This window comes from Aegilops tauschii, chromosome 2 (assembly GCF_002575655.3).
Source record: "Aegilops tauschii subsp. strangulata cultivar AL8/78 chromosome 2, Aet v6.0, whole genome shotgun sequence".
NCBI lineage: Eukaryota > Viridiplantae > Streptophyta > Magnoliopsida > Poales > Poaceae > Aegilops > Aegilops tauschii.
Window position 1 is genome coordinate 316,988,196 of NC_053036.3, and position 16,638 is coordinate 317,004,833.

The 16,638-nt window shown below is 40.7% G+C and overlaps 1 long non-coding RNA gene across 1 annotated transcript; it reads right to left on the minus strand.

Moving 5' to 3' along the window:
• Window positions 1-11,918: 11,918 nt before the first annotated feature.
• On the minus strand, window positions 11,919-15,042 carry LOC141042015 (uncharacterized). The gene is made up of 2 exons (XR_012203822.1): window positions 14,921-15,042; window positions 11,919-12,205 (listed from the first exon to the last, which is right to left on the minus strand). It is a non-coding gene; the product is annotated as an uncharacterized lncRNA (long non-coding RNA).
• Window positions 15,043-16,638: the final 1,596 nt, after the last annotated feature.

Here is a 16,638-nt window from a genome sequence, read left to right on the forward strand (position 1 = left end):
TTCTATAGGAGATTTATTAAGAACTTTTCTAAATTTTGTAGGCCTCTTACTAATCTTTTACAAAAATATGTTCCGTTTTTTGTGTTGATTGTGTAGAAGCCTTTGAAGAACTTAAGAAAGCGTTGATAACTGCTCCTATTGTTCAACCACCTGATTGCAATTTACCCTTTGAAATTATGTGTGATGCTAGTGATTTTTTCTATAGGTGCCGTCCTTGGTCAAAGTGTTGATGAGAAATTAGATATTATTCATTGTGCTAGTAATACCTTGGACAATGGTAGGAAAAATTATGCTACTACTGAGAAGTAATTTTTGGCAGCTGTGTTTGCTTGTGATAAGTTTAGACCTTACGTTGTTGATTCTAAAGTTACTATTCACACTTATCATGCTGCTATTAAATATCTTATGGATAAGAATTATGCTAAGCCTAGGTTGATTGGGTGGGTTCTTTTATTACAAGAGTTTCATTTGCATATTGGTGATAGAAAGGGAGCCGATAATACTGTAACAAATAATTTTTCTAGGATGGAAAGTGTTCATGATGACCCAATACCTTTTAATGATAGTTTTCCTGATGAGCAATTAGCTGTTATTAATGCCTCTTATTCTCATGATAATCCATAGTATTCTAATTATGCTAATTACATTTAGCAACAATGAAATTAGCATAATCTGCATACAGATGGTTATCACGAGAAGAGGAGGCATTTATAATAGCTAATAACTCATCAGGAAAACTATCATGAACAAGTCTTGGGTCATCAAGAATATTTTCCATCCTAGAAAAATTATCTACGATAGGATTATCATCTCCCTTTCTATCAACAATATGAAAATCAAACTCTTGTAATAAAATAAGCAACCTAATCAACCTAGGCTTAGCATATTTATTATCCACAAGATATTTAAAGCAACATGATCAGTGTGAATATTAAGATTAGAATAAAAAATATAAGGCCTGAACTTATCACAAGCGAACACAATTGCTAGAAATTCTTTTCAGTGGTAGCATAATTTTTCTAGGTAGTGTCCTGGGTCTTACTAGCATAATGAATAACATTTAATTTCTTATCAATTCTTTGACCAAGAACAACACCAATAGCATAATCATTAAAATCACACATAATTTCAAAGGGTAAATTCCATTCAGGTGGTTGAACAATAGGAGCAATTATCAAAGCTTTCTTAAGTATTTATGAGGCATATACACAATCATCATAAAAAACAAATGGAACATCTTTTTTGTAGGAGATTAGTAAGAGGCCTAGAATTTTAGAGAAGTCGTTAATGAACCTTCTATAGAAACCTGCATGATTGAGAAAGCTTCTTAAACCTTTGATATCTTTAGGACACATCATTTTTTCAATGGCATCAACTTTAGCTTTGTCTACTTCAATGCCTCTTTTAGAAATTTTAAGACCGAGGACTATACCTTCATTTACCATAAAGTGGCACTTCTCCCGGTTCAAGACAAGACTAGTCTCATCACATCTCTGCAAAACTCTATCAAGATTGCTCAAGCAGACATCAAAAGAAAGTTTCGTGTATAGGAAAATCATCCATGAAGACCTCAACAATTTTCTTACAAAAATCAAAGAATATATCAGTCACACACCTTTGAAAAGTAGCAGGTGCATTACATAAACCAAAAGGCATATGTCTGTAAGCATAACTTCCAAAAGACAAATAAAAGTAGTCTTCTCTAGATCTTGTAGGGACACATGTATTTGAGAGAAACTAGAATATCCATGTAGCAAGAAAAAATGTGTATGCTTAGATAATCTTTCTAAATTTATCAATAAAAGGCAAAGGATAACAATTTTCATAGTACCTGATATGTCTCCGTCGGACCTATAACTTTTGATTGTTTAATGCCAATATTATACAGCTTTCATATACTTTTTGCAACATTTTGTATTATTTTTGGGACTAACATATTAATTCAGTGCCCAGTGTCAGTTCCAGTTTGTTGCATGTTTATTCTTTCACAGAATATCCATATCAAACGAAGTCCAAGGACGATAAAAATTTAGGGAGAATTTTTTATGGAATATATGTGATTTTTGGGAAGAAGAATCAGCATGAGAGGTGGTCCACATGCCCCATAAGCTCATAGGGCGCGCCCTGGGGGTAGGCGCTCCCCTAGGGCTTATGGCCACCTCGTAAGTCGGTTGGGGGTATCCTTTGGCCGCAAGAAAGAGAATATCAGGAAGAAAATCCCCTCAAAATTTCAGCCAGAAAACGGGGTCGCGAAACAGAAGAGAAATAGAGAGATAGATCCAATCTTGGAGGGGCCCCCGCCCCTCTGCCGCCATGGAGGCCATGGACCAGAGGGGAAACCCTCCTCCCATCTAGGGGGAGGTCAAGGAAGAAGAAGGAGGGGGCTCTCTCCCCTCTCTCTCGGTGGCGCCGGAGTATCGTCGGGGCAAGGATCAGGACGACGATCTACACCAACAACCTCGCTACCGTCAACACCAACTTTCTCCCCCTCTATGCAGTGGTGTAACACCTCTTCTCCCTGCTGTAATCTCTACTTAAACATGGTGCTCAATACTATATAGTATTATCCAATGACATGTGGCTATCCTATGATGTTTGAGTAGATCCGTTTTGTCCTATGGGTTGATTGATGATCGTGATTGGTTTGAGTTGTATGTTTTATTTTGGTGCTGCCTATGGTGCCCCCCGTGTCGCGCAAGCATGAGGGATTCCCGTTGTAGGGTGTTGCAATACGTTCATGATTCGCTTATGGTGGGTGGCTAGAGTGACAGAGTAAGGGGGTTGTTGCGTATGGGAGTAAAGAGGACTTGATACTTAATGCTATGGTTGGGTTTTACCTTAATGATCTTTAGTAGTTGATGATGCTTTCTAGAATTCCAATCATAAGTGCATATGATCCAAGTAGAGAAAGTATGTTAGCTCATGCTTCTCCCTCATATAGAATTGCAATAATGATTACCGGTCTAGTTATCGATTGCCTAGGGACAAATAACTTTCTTGTGTGACAAAAACCTTTCTACTAAACAACTAACTTTTACTATATTGCAAATTACTCCTAGTTTTATTTCCGCTAAGTACCTCTAGTTTTATTCTTGCAAACCTATCCTAGTTCACCTACAAAGTACTTCTAGTTTCATACTTGTTCTAGGTAAAGCAAATGGTTAAGTCCGCGTAGAGCTGTATCGGTGGTCGATAGAACTTGAGGGAATGTTTGTTCTACCTTTAGCTCCTCGTTGGGTTTGATACTCTTACTTATCGAGAAAGGCTATAATTGATCCCCTATACTTGTGGGTTATCAAGACCTTTTTCTGGTGCGGTTGCCGGGGAGCAATAGCGCGGGGTGAATATTCTCGTGTGTGCTTGTTTGCTTTATCACTAAGTAGATTTTATTTTCTGTTGTAAGTTGTTTTATATCTTTAGTTATGGATAAGGATCACGAAATGCCAAAAAAGGTGTATTTGTTACTCATGGAGATGGGGAACCTCCTAAAACCCTTGATGCTCGTCTACTTTGACAATCTTGAGAAAACCCCGTTCAACTTGATAATGGGAGACACGTTGGATCAACGTGAATACTTTAGGGATTATTGCTTGACTCAAAAAGGGAAACTCTTATGGATCAAACTGAAATGTTGCATTGGTATGCTTGGGGTCTATGCTTGAGATATGATTACACTTGCTGCTCTAGGATGAAGGCTCCACACCTTCCCTTTTCATGTGAATTAATGATAATGAAACCTTGGCTTCTTATGCTAATGGTATATACGATACTATGATGTGGAACAAATAGAAGAATTTGTTGCTTTTAAGGGTGCTTATGAAATTGAATCTTTGTTCGAGAAGTATGAAGATTGTGATGATGCTGTTTATAGATCTGAAATTTTTGCTATACTTAAATATTGCTATGATAATTATAAATATAATGTTGATATTGATAAATTTATTGAGAAAGTATCCGCTGTCGAAGAAGATATTAATATTTTGCAGGAATCTACGAAGGAAGTAATTGATGACATTGTGAGCTCATTAGATGAAAAAGATGATGAGGAGAGCGAAGAAGAAAAGGAGGAAGAGCAGATTAGCTACCCGTGCCCACCTTCTAATGAGAGTAACTCTTCAACTCATACATTGTTTAATTTCCCTTTGTGCTTACCGAAGGATGAATGCTATGATGATTGCTATGATCCCGTTGATTCATTTGAAATATCCCTTTGTAACGAAATTAATGCTTGCTATGCTTGTGGCCAAGATGCCAATATGAATTATGCTTGTGGAGATGAACTTGCTATAGTTCCTTATGTTAAGAATGAAATTGTTGCTATTGCACCCACACATGATAGTCCTATTATCGTTTTGAATTCTCCCAACTACACTATATCGGAGAAGTTTGCTCTTATTAAGGATTATATTTATGGGTTGTGTTTTACTACTACACATGATAATTTGATGAATATAATATGCATGTGCTTTCTTATCCTAAATTCAATTATTATGAGAGAGGAACTACATCTCCGCCTCTCTATGTTTCCGATATGATAAAATTGCAAGAAACTACTTATGTTATGTATCGGCCTTTACTTTGTGTGCATGAATTGTTTTTATGACATGCTCATGCATAGGAAGAGAGTTAGACTTTGTTTTTACAAGACATGTGTTTATTTGTGCTCAATACTAAATTACAAATCATTGTTAATTAAAATTGGCTTTGATATACCTTGGGATCCGGGTGGATCAATTACTTGAGCACTTTATGCCTATCTTAATGGCTTTAAAGAAAGCATTGCCAGGGAGACAACCCGGAAGTTTTAGAGAGTCATTTTATTATGTTGTGTGCTTTAAAAAGATTAAAAACAAAAAATATAGAGGGGAACCTAAAACTTTTTCAAAAAGAAAAGTAAAGTAAGAAAGACGAGCACCGTTGAAGTGGGGGAGCTCCTTGAACTTTGTTCATGCCCATGGAAACTTTACAAATCTTAAATTATAGATTTTCAACAAAAATAATTATCCCCTTGTACAAATCAATTGTATTATAAAATAATGTGCCAAGATTTGCCTTTAGTATGATTAGATTGCTTGTTTGGTATGTGCAGTGCAAAAACAGAAACTTTGGATGTAGTGCGTGAATTTATATTTTTTACTGGAATGTCAAAAGTTTCTGAATTTTTTACATGGTACTGCTATGCAGATTGTTTAACTTTTCCTGTTTTTCAGATTTTTTTTGAGTTACAGAAGTATATGTACTATCTGCATCTTTACAGACTGTCTTGTTTTCACAGATTGTTGTTATAGTTTCTTTATTTGCTTATGTTTGAAATCTTATTGAGCCCCATTGACTTGGGAGCCGTAGACTTGTGATAGCATACAGTGGGTAATTATTGATTATAATTCTACAATAATGTTACGGTAGGACATGATGGGATTTGATGTTTTATGTACTAACCCTTCTAATAAAATGTTCGGTTAAGTTCTGTGTGGATGAAGTGTTCGAAGATTGAGGAGGTGTCGATATGAGAAGAATAAGGAGATGCAAGAGCTCAAGATTGGGGATGCCCAAGGCACCCCAAGTAAATATTAAAGGAAGACTCAAGCTTCTAAGCTTGGGGATGCCCCAGAAGGCATCCCATCTTTCTTCGATGACTATCGGTATGTCTCGATTTTTGTTTTGTTCACATGATATGGGTAAATTCTTGGAGCGTCTTTTGTGTTTATTTTTTTACTTTTATTTTATGCACCATGCTGGTATGAGATAGTCCTTGTTTGATTTATAGAATGCTCTTTGCACTTTACTTATATCTTTTGAGTATGGCTTTATAGAATGCTTCATGTGCTTCACTTATATCATTTGAAGTTTGGATTGCCTGTTTCTCTACACATAGGAGACCACCATTTATATAATGCTCTTTTACTTCACTTATATTTGTTAGAGCTTGGGAAAATATTTGGTATAAAGAATGAAACTCTATTGCTTCACTTATATCTATTTAGAGAGTTAACATGAATTGATCATCCACATGGTTAGTCGTAAAATCCTACATAAAACTTGTAGATCACTGAATGTGATATGTTTGATTCCTTGCAATATTTTTGGGATATAGAGATGGTAATATGTGGGAGGTACTAGTGAATGATTGTGGTTTAGTAAGAATATTGGTGTTAAGGTTTGTGATCCCTGAAGCATGCACGTATAGTCTCTCGTTATGCTAAGAAGTTGGAGCATGATTTATTATTGATTGTCTTCCTTATGAGTGGCAGTCGGGGACGAGCGATGGTCTTTTCCTACCAATCTACCCCCCTAGGGGCATGCGTAGTTGTACTTTGCTTTAGGGGCTAATAAATTAAGTATGTGAGTTCTTTATGACTAATGTGAGTCCATGGATTATACACACTCTTACCTTTCCGCAATTTGCTAGCCTCTTCAGTACCGTGCATTGCACTTTCCCACCTCGAGAGTCGGTGCAAAATTCGCCGGTGCATCCAAACACCGTGATATGCTACACTCTATCACACATAAGCCTCATTATATCTTCCTCAAAATCGCTACCATACCTACTTACTATGGCATTTCCATAGCCATTCCGAGATATATTGCCATGCAACTTCCATCATCATCATATACATGACTTGAGCGTTCATTGTCATATTGCTTTGCATGATCGTAAGATAGCTAGCATGATATTTCCATGGCTTATCCATTTTTGATATCTTTGCTATGCTAGATCGTTGCACATCCCAGTAAACTGTTAGAGGCATTCATATAGAGTCATATGTTTCAGTTTTATCGAGTTGTAATGTTGAGTTGTAAGTAAATAGAAGTGTGATGATCATCATTATCTGAGAATTGCCCCAGTGAGGAAAGGATGATGGAGACTATGATTCCCACAAGTCGGGATGAGAATCCAGACGAAAAAAAAGATGTCAAAAAGAGCCCAACAAAAAAAAAGGAGAAAATAAAAGAAAAAACAAAAAAAGAGAGAAAAAGATAGAAGGGGCAATGTAACTATCCCTTTCCACACTTGTGCTTCAAAGTGGCACCATGTTTTTCATATAGAGAGTCTCCTATGTTGTCACTTTCATATACTAAGTGAGAATTTTTCATTATAGAACCTGGCTTGTATATTTTGATGATGGGCTTCCTCAAATGCCCGAGGTCTTCATGAGCAAGCAAGTTGGATGCACACCCACTTAGTTTTCAGTTTGAGCTTTCATACACTTATAGCTGTTAGTGCATTCGTTGCATGGCAATCCCTACTCCTCGCATTGACATCAATTGATGGGCATCTCCATAGCTCGTTGATTAACCGTGTCAATGTGAGTCTTTCTCCTTTTTGTCTTCTCCATATTATCTCTACCACTGTACTCTATTCCGCCCATAGTGCTATATCCATGGCTCGCGCTCATGTATTACGTGGGGGTTGAAAAAGTTGAAGCACATAAAAAGTATGAACCAATTGCTCGACTTGCCATTGGGTTGTGCATGATAAATACTATGTGTTAAGAAGATGGAGCATGACAAGACTATATGATTTTGTAGGGAGAGCATTCTTTAGCATTGATATTTTGAAAGACATGATTGTTTGTTGGGATGCTTGAGTATTGATGTCTTCATATCAAATTATAGACTATTGCCTTGATCACTCGTATCTTAATATTCATGCCATGATTAGATTACATGATCAAGATTATGCTAGGTAGCATTCCACATAAAAAATTATCTTTTTTATCATTTACCTACTCGAGGATGAACATGCATTAAGCTTGGGGATACTGATACATCTCCATCGTATCTATAATTTTCGATTGTTTTATGCCAATATTCTACAACTTTCATATCCTTTTGGCAACATTTTATATTATTTTTGAGACAATCATATTGATCCAGTGCCCAGTGCCAGTTCCTGTTTGTTGCATGTTTTTTTGTTTCACAGAATATCCATATCAAACGAAGTCCAAACGCGAAAAAAACTACAGAGATTTTTTTGGGAATATATGTCATTTTTGGGAAGAAGAACCAGCATGAGAGGTGGTCCTAGCCCCACAAGCTCATAGGGCGCGCCGGGGGGGGGGGGTTAGTCCTACCCCTAGGGCATGTGGCCACCTCTTAAGTAGGTTGGGGGTATCCTTTGTCCGCAACAAAGAGAATATCCAGAAGAAAATCCCCTCAAAATTTCAGCCTAGTTCGAGTTACGGATCTCCGGGAATTTAGGAAATGGTGAAAGGCCAGAAAATAGGGTCGCGAAACAGAAGAAAAACAGAGAGATAGATCCAACCTCGGAGGGGCCCCACCCCTCCACTTGCGAGGCAATGGACCAGAGGGGAAACCCTCCTCCCATCTAGGGGGGAGGTCAAGGAAGAAGAAGATGGAGGGGGCTCTCTCCCCCTCTCTCCCGGTGGCGCCCGAGTGCCACTGGGGCAAGGATCGTGACGGTGATCTACATCAACAACTTCACTACCGTCAACACCAACTTTCTCCCCCTCTATGAAGCGGTGTAATACCTCTTCTCCCTGATGTAATCTCTACTTAAACATGGTGCTCAACACTATATATTATTATCCAAGATATGTGGCTATCCTATGATGTTTGAGTAGATTCGTTTTGTCCTATGGGTTGATTGATGATCGTGATTGGTTTGAGTTGTATGTTTTATTTTGGTGATGTCCTATGGTTCCCTCCATGTCGCCCAAGCGTGAGGGGTTCCCGATGAAGGGTGTTGCAATATGTTCATGATTCTCTTATGGTGGGTGGCTAGAGTGATAGAAGCTTACACCTGAGTAAGGGAGTTGTTGAGTATGGGAGTAAAGAGGATTTGATACTTAATGCTATGGTTGGGTTTTACCTTAATGATATTTAGTAGTTGCGGATGCTTGCTAAAGTTGCAATGATAAGTGCATATGATCCAAGTAGAGAAAGTATGTTAGCTCATGCCTCTCCCTCATATAAAATTGGAATAATGATTACCGGTCTAGTTATCGATTGCCTAGGGATAAATAACTTTCTTGTGTGACAAAATCCCTTCTACTAAACCAATAACTTTTATTATATTGCAAATTACTCCTAGTTTTATTCCCGCTAAGTACGTCTAGTTTTATTCTTGCAAACATATCCTAGTTCATCTACAAAGTACTTCTAGTTTCATACTTGTTCTAGGTAAAGCAAACGTTAAGTCTGCGTAGAGTTATATCGGTGGTCGATAGAACTTGAGGTAATATTTGTTCTACCTTTAGCTCCTCGTTGGGTTCGACACTCTTACATATCGAGAAAGGCTACAATTGATCCTCTATACTTGTGGGTTATCAGTAGCTTTATTCAATTTCCTAAAATCAATTACCGTCCTATAACCCGTAACAACTCTTTGTGGAATAAGTTCATTTTTATCATTAGGAACAACACTAATGCTGCCTTTATTAGGGACACAATGAACATGACTTACCCATCGACTATCAGCTATAGGATAATTACAGCTCCTTCCAGAAGCTTAAATGTTTCCATTTCTTACCTCAACCTTCATCTTAGGGTTCAATCGACGTTGATGATCGACGACTGGTTTGGCATCGGGCTCCATATTAATTTTGTGTTGGCACACAGTGGGACTAATTCAACACTATATCCATTTGCAGCACGGGTCACCTCAAAGTTTTGATCACCTCATCAAAGTGTATATTCCAACACTATATCCAATTCACTCCGAGATCGCTAGAGCTGGCATACCTCGCTAGCATCCTTAGGATCAACAAAACCTTTCAGTTGCATCATATACAACTCTTCCTTAAGGAACCCATTAAGGAACGTTGTTTTGACGTCCATCTGCCAGATTTCATAGTGGTAATATGTGGCAATTGCTAATATAATCCTAATAAACTTAAGTATCGCTACGGGTGAGAAAGTCTCATCGTAGTCAACTCCTCGAATTTGTCGAAAAACGTTTGTGACAAGTCGAGCTTTATAGATGATGACATTACCATCCGCGTCTGTCTTCTTCTTAAAGATTCATTTGTTCTCAATGGTCTGCCGGTCATCGGACAGGTCCACCAAAGTCCGTACTTTGTTGTCATACATGGATCCTATCTCGAATTTCATGGCCTCAAGACATTTGTCGGAATCCGGGCTGATCATTGCTTCTTCATAGTTTGTAGGTTTGCCGTTGTCTAACAACATTACTTCTAGGATGGGATTACCGTACCACTCTGGTGCGGAGCGTGTCCTGGTCGACCTACGGAATTCGGTATTAACTTGATCTAAAGTTTTATGATCATCATCATTAGCTTCCTCTCTTGTTGGTGTAGTCGACCTGCAAAGTTCGGTATTAACTTGATCTAAAGTTTTATGATCATCATCATTAGCTTCCTCTCTTGTTGGTGTCGGCATCACATGAACTGTTTTCTGTGATGTGCTACTCTCCAATTCAAGTGAAGGTACGATTACCTCATCAGATTCTACTTTTCTCCCACCCACTTCTTTCGAGAGAAACTCCTTCTCTAGAAAGGACCCATTCTTAGCAACAAAAATCTTGCCCTCAGATCTATGATAGAAAGTATACCCAATGTTCTCTTTAGGTTATCCTATGAAGACACACTTCTCCGCTTTGGGTTCGAGCTTATTAGGCTGAAGACTCTTGACATAAGCGTCACATCCGCAAACTTTAAGAAATGGTAGCTTAGGTTTCTTGCCAAACCATAACTCATATGGTGTCATCTCAACGGATTTAGACGGTTCCCTATTTAAAGTGAATGCGGCTATCTCTGATGAATAACCCCAAAATGATAGTGGCAAATCAGTAAGAGACATCATAGAATGCACCATATCTAATAAAGTATGATTATGATGTTCGAACACACCAGTACGTTGTGGTGTTCTAGGTGGTGTGAGTTGTGAAACAATTCTACATTGTCTTAAATTCATATCAAACTCATAACTCAAATATTCACATCCACGATCAGATCGTCGAAACTTTATTTTCTTGTTACGATGATTCTCTACTTCACTCTAAAATTCCTTTAACTTCTCAAATGTTTCAGACTTGTGTTTCATTAAGTAAATATACCCATATCTACTCAAATCATTTATGAAGATAAGAAAATAACGACATCCACCGCATGCTTCAACACTCATCGGACCGCATACATCAATATGTATTATTTCCAACAAGTCACTAGCCCGCTCCATCGATCCAAAAAACAGGGTTTTAGTCATGTTGCCCATGAGGCATGGTTCACATGTGTCAATTGATTCATAATCAAGTGATTCCAAAAGTCCATTAGCATGGAGTTTCTTCATGCGCTTTACACCAATATGACCTATGTGGCAGTGCCGCAAGTATGTGGTAGTATCATAATTAACTTTGCATCTGTTGGCATCAATATTCTGAACATGTGTATCATTACGACCGAGATTGAACAAGAATAAACCATTCACAAGGGGTGCATGACCATACAAGATATTATGCATATAAATAGAACAACCATTATTCTCTGACTTCAATGAATAACCGTCTCGCAATAAACAAGATCCAAATATAATGTTCATGCTCAACGCAGACACCAAATAACAATTATTTAGGTTCATTACTAATCCTGAAGGTAAATGTAGAAGGAGTGTGACGACTGCGATCACATCAACCATGGAACCATTTCTGACACACATCGTCACCTCATCCTTAGCTAGTCTTCATTTGTTCCGTGATAACCCATGAGTATAGGGGATTGTTTGTAGCCTTTTTCAATAAATAAGAGTGTCGAACCCAACGAGGAGCTAAAGGTAGAACAAATATTCCCTCAAGTTCTATCGACCAGCGATACAACTCTACAAGCACTTAACATTTTGTGACGCCCCCGATTCAATCATACACTAATCATAGACGCAAATGTGTACGATCAAGATCAGGGACTCACGGGAAGATATCATAACACAACTCTAGACACAAATTAAAATAATACAAGCTTTATATTACAAGCCAGGGGCCTCGAGGGATTGAATACATCATCTCGAATACACAAGAGTCAGCGGAAGCAACAATATCTGAGTACAAACATAAGTTAAACAAGATCCGCCTTAAGAAGGCTAGCACAAAAATCAACGATCAAAAAGGCAAGGCCTCCTGCCTGGGAGCCTCCTAACTACACCTAGTCGTCGGTGGCCTCCACGTAGTAGAAGGCACCCTCGGGATAGTAGTAGTCGTCGGTGGTGGCATCTCGCTCCTGGGATCCATCATCTGATCGCAACATCCGGAAGGAAGAAAGTAGGATGAAAAAGGGTAGCAAAGCAACCTTCAGTACTCACCCTAAGTACTCGCAAGACTTACATCAGATCTATACTAGTATGCATCGGTATCAAAGGGAAGGGGCTCGATCTATGGAATATACTATAGAATGCCAGAATAGAAGGGAAGGCCTAGCCTATCGAAGACTAGCATCTACAAGCATCTTGCAGAATCAAAAGAGATAAGAGTAGCATATTATAATTAACAAGTATGTTGTACCATTAGCACCCAGAGATCCTTTCTCAACTCCCTGCGAGAAAGCAATCTCGGAGCCAACATATCCCATCATCAGCTCAGTATCCGGTTCTAGTTGTATAGATCGGGATACAACTCCAAGTCATCATGTTACCGAGGACACGGCTATTCGAATAGATTAACTTCCCAGCAGGGGTGCACCACTTTACCAACATGCTCGATCACTCTGGCCAGACACACTTTCCTGGGTCATGCCAGGCCTCAGAAGATCAACACGTCGTAGCCCTACCTAGGCTCAACACAGAGGCGAACACGCCGGTCTAAATCCTAAGCATGCAGGGGTCTTGGGCCCATCGTCCATTGCACTCCTACATGTTGCGAACGCGGCTGGTGAGCAGACCTGGCAACCTCAATTACAAAGGCGGTTGCTTTACACGGTCCAACCCGACGCACGCCGCTCAGTCGTTGACGTCTGGAAAGCTCCGACTGATACTACGACGCCGATTGCCCATATCTTGTCCCGCGTGGTGGTTAGTGCATATAGGACAATGGCCAACTCAAATCAAATACCCAAATCGTTAGTGTCTTGGGGGCGCGCAGAAATGAGCAGAGACTCATGATCATGTGACCCCGTCACCCCGTCTCGTGGACTTACGGCAAGGGCCCGGAATGCCCGGCCGTGCCACGTAGAAATCTCGCGGGTACCCTCCAGGTCAACCCGAGTACACATCAACTCGCGAGTACCCCTCAGGGCCGACCCGACTTCAACATGGTTCTGTGGTAAAGTCAAAGTAACCGTGTGTCCAATACACCAAGGGGGAATCCAAGGAATCACCCTCTATGGAATCCACCTGAAGTAATTGTCAAGGTGAACTAGGAGGAATCACCCTCGAGGTTCACGCTTGAGGTGTTGCACGAAAGAGTCGTATCGGGAGTAGTGAAGGAGGAATCACCCTCTATGACCACGGCCGAATAGCTACACTACAGAGTTAACATCAGAAGTGCTATACGAGGTATCACCCTCGGCACTCGATAGTAGCTCTGCAAAGTCATACAACTAAGGGGGGGATGTGATGTGATGTGTCGGGCCCTGGACGTCAATCACGTTGATCGAGTCATCGAACATGAAGCGGGGGCATCAGGGACAAGGTGAGGGTCCACTGATGGAACACTAACGGGCCTATACTAAATAGTTTAGGATAAGCAGGTAAGGTACAAGAGCAGGTTACAACAGCAGGCTATGCATTAGAATAGGAGCAATCAAGTGTAGTAGCAAAATCTAATGCAAACATGAGAGAGAATGGAATGGGTGATATCGGAATGATCAAGGGGGGTTTGCTTGCCTGGAAGCTCTGTTGATAAGGAAGGGTCGTCGTCGACGTAGTCAATCAGTGACATCGGCAGCGGTCTAGGGGTCTAGCGGAGAGAAGAGGGGGAAGAAACAATAAATATAAAGTAGACAAAGCATCACAAAGCATAACATGGCAATACGATGTGCTAGGGGTGAGCTATCGCAGTGCTACATGATACAGGTGAAGGGGGAAAACATCCGGAAATGTTACCCATCGTTTGGCATTTTCCGGACAGACGAAGAGAGGGGACGTTTCCATGTTCATCATGCTAGAGGCATGTGACACATGAACGGATTGCATATTCAGATTCGTTGTATTTTTCTGAGCAACTTTCATATACAAATTATTTTCATCCGAGTTATGGTTTATTTCATATTAATTTTTAAAGTTTTATTCTGGATTTTACGGAATTCTTTTTAATTCGAAAATTAAATGTAAAAGCTATGTGTACCCACTGTGTGCACAGCCAGAGAGGCTGACAGGTGGGCCAGGGGGTTGCTGACTCAGCAGGTCAATCGGTCAATGTTGACCAGTCAAACTGGCAGGTGGGGACCACTTGTGAGTGACACATGTTTTTCAACAGGTTAAATAAACTAGTTTAATTAGTAGTAGGCCCCACTGTCATGGAGTAGACTAATCAAAACATTAAACTAATTCCTAAAACTAATCATGTTCAATTACCTAATCTAATCTAAATGGGGGCCGGACCCAACATGGCAGTGGGCCAACCGGAGTGTCCACGGCCGGGCACGCACGAACGCTCAAGGCGTCGGCGACCACTGCCAGAAGCCGGCGGGGCAGGGAGCGGCCGGTAGCGGGCGGCGCCGGCACGGGGCTAGGCGTGGCCGGCGGCGGCCGGCACCGGCACGGAAGCCGCAGAGCTGCGCGCAGCAGTAGGCGGCGGAGGCGGGCAAGCAATAGAGCAGCAGCAGGTGCGGGTGGGGGCTCAGCAGGCGAAGGGAGCAAGGTGCGGCTGCGGTGGTAGCCAGAGGAGGGCGCGCAGCAGAGGGGGCACGCGGAGCGCATGGTAAGCGCGGCACGGTCGTGGTGAGCCCGGGTAGGGTGGTGCGGGGACCTACGACGAGGAGGGGGAAAGAGGGGGGCCGAGAGAGAAGCTCACTAGATGGGGCGAAGGCATGCTCGGGAGGGGTCGGGGGCGTGCCGGAGCGTGGATCCGCGGCGAGGCATCGGGTGGCGACCGTCGGTGAAGACCAGGACGATGACCACGATGGGCCAGCTCCGGGCTTGATCCCGTGGGCGAAGACGTCGGAGGGGTAGACGACAAGGGGACAGGGGGAGTGGGCCAGCTCGGATGGGCCGAAGCCCGGGGGGCAGGGGCTTCGGCCTTTTCTATTTTATTTTACTTTTGCTTTCCTTTTTCTTTTAATAGCTTTTATGTTTTCTTATTTCTTTTCAAAATAAAATAGTTTATAAAACATTAAACTTGCACCTAAAATACTTTAATAAATTAGGCCACTGCCACAATTAGTTTTGTATTTAAACAAATTAATTTAGAACTTTTATAATTAAAAAGCATTTAAACAATTATTTTAGCCACTATTTTAGATGTTTTAGGACATTAAACCACTATAAATTTTTTGGTTCACCACCATAGTTAGTTATGGAATATTTTCCACATGATGAACATTTTAGTTTTCATGTTTGTGAAATTTTGAATTTCACTTATGATTTGAATTTGAGTTTAATTTTTAACCGAGGGTAATTAAGCTTAACTAACAGGGTGACATGGCATCATTAGGTTAGGATTACTGTAGCGTGATTCTCGGGGTGTTATAAATATCCTCTACTACAAGAAATCGCGTCCTGAGATTTAAGAGGTGGAGTAAGGGGGAAACTTCTGGTTACGAAATCCTAACGGGTCTTCTCGTTCTTGGATGTTCTTCTCGAAGAAGTTGATCCATTACATTGATGTCTTCACTTCACTGCATCGGGGCATGATGATGGAGTCGTCATCCTTTCTTCGAATCTCCATCATACTTACGAAAAGGAAAGGGGTAAGTAGGAAGAACGGACCTCTACAAGGTTACTTATCTGGTAGATAACTGATACGTCTCCAATGTATCTATAATTTTTGCTTGTTCCATGCTGTTATATTATCATTCTTGGTTGTTTTACAATCATTTTATATCAACTTTCTATTTTTTGGGACTAACCTATTGACATAGTGCCCAGTGCCGGTTGCTGTTTTTTGCTTCGTAGAATATCAGTACCAAACGGAGTCCAAATGCAGCGAAACTTTTTGGAGAATTTTTATTGACCAGAAGGAACAACATGGGCCAAAGAAGTACCATAGGAGTGCCTCGAGGGGGCACAACCCACCTGGGCGCGCCTGGGGGCCCAGGTGCGCCCTGGTGGTTGTGTGCCCACCTCGGTGGCCTCCCGCACCGCCTCTTCGCCCTATAAATACCCTAATATTCTAGAAACCCTAGGGGATACGACGAAACACAATTCCAGCCGCCGCAAGTTCCAGAACCACGAGATCCAATCTAGACACCATCACGGAGGGGTTCATCATCCGCATTGGTGCCTCTCCGATGATGCGTGAGTAGTTCATCATAGACTTATGGGTCCGTAGTCAGTAGCTAGATGTCTTCCCTCTCTCTCTCTCTTTTGATTCTCAATACAATGGTCTCTTCATGATCTATTTGATCTAACTTTTTTTGCGGCGTGTTTGTTGGGATCCGATGAACTTTGAGTTTATGATCAGATCTATATCCATGAATATTATTTGAGTCTTCTTTCGATCTCTTATATGCATGATTATTTATAGCCTCATATTTCTTCTTCGAATCATTGGTTTAGTTAGGCCAACTAGAT